Source organism: Giraffa tippelskirchi, chromosome 5 (assembly GCF_054371585.1).
Source record: "Giraffa tippelskirchi isolate mGirTip1 chromosome 5, T2T-mGirTip1v1.2.pri, whole genome shotgun sequence".
NCBI lineage: Eukaryota > Metazoa > Chordata > Mammalia > Artiodactyla > Giraffidae > Giraffa > Giraffa tippelskirchi.
This window is the reverse complement of record NC_137279.1, coordinates 64,748,338-64,750,718: the sequence shown is the minus strand read 5'-3', so window position 1 is coordinate 64,750,718 and position 2,381 is coordinate 64,748,338. Positions and strand designations below refer to the sequence as shown.

The 2,381-nt window shown below is 39.6% G+C and overlaps 1 pseudogene across 1 annotated transcript; it reads right to left on the bottom strand.

Moving 5' to 3' along the window:
* Positions 1–861: 861 nt before the first annotated feature.
* On the bottom strand, positions 862–1,669 carry LOC145506215 (TBC1 domain family member 1 pseudogene; annotated as a pseudogene). The gene has a single exon (XR_014053633.1). The product of XR_014053633.1 is annotated as a TBC1 domain family member 1 pseudogene (transcript).
* Positions 1,670–2,381: the final 712 nt, after the last annotated feature.

Below are 2,381 nucleotides of genomic sequence, written 5' to 3'. Positions count from 1 at the left end.
GAGGTTATGTCCAATGTAAATATTTGGAAATTATATTCATATTGGGACAAACTGAACCTGTCATGAGAAGTCATGAGATAGTCATGGAGAAAAATAAAATTGTAAGTAAATTAACATGTAATTTTTAATGTTAAACTAAGATTGATCTATACTGCTTAGGAGTTTGAAAATGAATTTTATTGAGATCTTATTTATAAGCAATGAAACATAAACATTTAAAATGTAAAAATAATTTTGATAAGTGTGATATTTGCTTCTACTGTGAACACGTCTATCATTCCCCAAAATTCTTTTTTACAAACAGTAGCCTCTTTCAAAACGTGGCATGAGGCAAATTCTGACCCACCTTCTTTCATTAAAATTTGTTTGCTTGTTTTTCTAGGACTTTATGTTAACACATTCATATACTATGCATTCTTTTGAGACAGGGTATTTACTCAGTACAGTTTTTTGTCATACCTTGACATTGATATATGGTTTAGTAGTTTTTCCTTTATTGTTGAATAATATCATTGTATAGATCATACCAGACCTATTTATCCATTCTCCTATTGATAGGGCTTCCTTGGTGGCTCAGCTGGTAAAGAATCCGCCTGCAGCGTGGGAGACCTGGGTTTGATCCCTGGGTTGGGAAGATTCCCTGGAGAAGGGAAAGGCTACCCACTCCAGTGTTCTGGCTTGGAGAGTCCATGGGGTCGCAAAGAGTAAGACACGACTGAGCGACTTTCACTTTCACTTTTCACTTTTCTATCAATAGACAGTTTGGTTTCTAGTTTTGAGTTTCTATGCCTAAGATCACAAATACTTTTTTCTATTATTTTCTTTCCAGACCTGAGATTCTCAGCATCAACCTCCCTGACATTTTTTTATTTTTTTAACGTAAAGGTGCATTTATTCGAGTCCATGCCATCTAATCTACTGAGTACAATAATCAGGACTGGAAAAGGGAAGAATTAAACCTAAACAACAACAAAAACACTGGGACGTTCGTCCCCTGCACTGTGAGTCAGTTCAGAAGAATCTGTGTGCTGGCAAGCCAGTCTCCTCCCTGAGAAGCACGCTTCGTTCTCCGTTCTCCTCCAGCATTTTCATCTCTCTCAGTTAAGGCCTGGACAGTGTCAGGGTGGTGGCCACACCTGTTCTGGAGCTGTGGGCTGGCAGGAGCTGGGCCCCAGGCCATCAGTCACCCGAGGGCTTGGGCAGTGTGGGGTCAGACTCCCGGCTGCCCAGCTCCGCCGTCTGCCTCCGGAGCTGCTCCACCGTCTGCAGCAGGGCTGACCTCTCCAGCTCCAAGGCCAGGGTCGCCTGCTTCAGCTTGCTCTCGCTAGTCAGGAGCTTTTCAACGGTGGCTTCCAGGCTCTGGATCCTCCCATTGGCTACCTGCCGCTGTTCAAGGAGGTCAAGGTTCTGTTTGCGTAAGCTGCTGTTGGTCTTCTCTAATTTGTCCATTCTTTGGTTGTCCCTGAGAGGAGAAGAATCAATAAGCTCTTCCTGAAGCACGTGGTACTCAACTTCATAAGCTTGTAACTGTTTCGAGACGTCCGTCTCAAATACCTGACTGATAGTCTTCTCCATCTGCACCAAGCCCAGGTTGGGTAGTGTGCTTTTTATAAAGTCAACTATGGTTTCTAGGTTTTCATGCTGCAGAATCAAGGGCTTATGGCTTCCCAGCAGACTTAAACCGAGATTCTAAGTTGGGATTTTCTCTAGACATTGTCAAATATCTATTGGTGTAGCAAAATTGAACACTGGTCCTAGAAATTCTGCAGTTTTAGCTTTTGTATTTAGGTTTGTGATCTATTTTGGAATAACATTTGTGTTTAGGATAAGGATTGAGGCCTCTTTTTTTTTTAATATGTGAACAAATAGTTGTTCCAGCAACATTTGAAATATGGAAGGACCATTCTTTACCATGAAATTGCCTTGGCACCCCTATCAGAAAACATCTGACCACATACAGACAGAGCTACTTCTGGATGCTCCATTTTGTTCCATTGATTCCATGTCTGTCTTTACACCAATACTACACTGGCTTTATTTATAATGAGTTCAGATCAGATGGGTATATGTTTTCCAAATCTGTTTTTTTAAGAGTTGTTTTGACTATTCTTGTTCTTTGTATTTATATATATATATATATATATATATATATATATATATATATATATATATATTAGTATCAGATTGTCAATTTATACTCCCTCCCCTCAAACAAATGCCTGTTGGAATTATGTTGCACATTGCATTGAATCTATAGATCAGCCTTGGGAGACTTGATACCTTAACAATATTTAATTTTCCAATTCATAAACTTAGTGTATTTCTCCAGTTATTACAGGCTTTAAAATTTCTTTCTTGGAACCTGTGCTCAGCCAAATCTC